Source organism: Capsella rubella, unplaced genomic scaffold (genome assembly GCF_000375325.1).
Source record: "Capsella rubella cultivar Monte Gargano unplaced genomic scaffold, Caprub1_0 scaffold_6, whole genome shotgun sequence".
Classification (NCBI taxonomy): domain Eukaryota; kingdom Viridiplantae; phylum Streptophyta; class Magnoliopsida; order Brassicales; family Brassicaceae; genus Capsella; species Capsella rubella.
In genome coordinates, this window is record NW_006238918.1 from 10,287,674 (window position 1) to 10,288,082 (window position 409).

The following is a 409-nucleotide window of genomic DNA, read 5'->3' on the forward strand; positions in this document are numbered from 1 at the left end:
TATTAATGATGTTCTAGATGTACCTTATAAACTATATACAAGTTTACAATTTTTCATATTTGAAAAGGGATATTTTTAAAATGGATAGAAATTTGTGTATTTTTAAAAAGGGGTACACTAAAAGGGGTACACTAAAAGGGGTATTTCTCAAAAATTCTCTTTCAACTATTAACCTAATTTTTGGTTTTGCCAATTGTAGGTTTTACAATTATAAGGGTTATATGTTGAGTTTATAAATCTGCATTATAGTTTAGATTTTATAATTAGACGAGATTATTTATCGGTTTGGTTTTATTAAAGAGGAGTGAGATTTAGGTTTTACAATTAAACAAGGTTATTTATCAGTTTGGATTCATAAAGGAGAATTAGGATTTACAGTTTACAAATAAATTAGATTTTGAGTTTAACT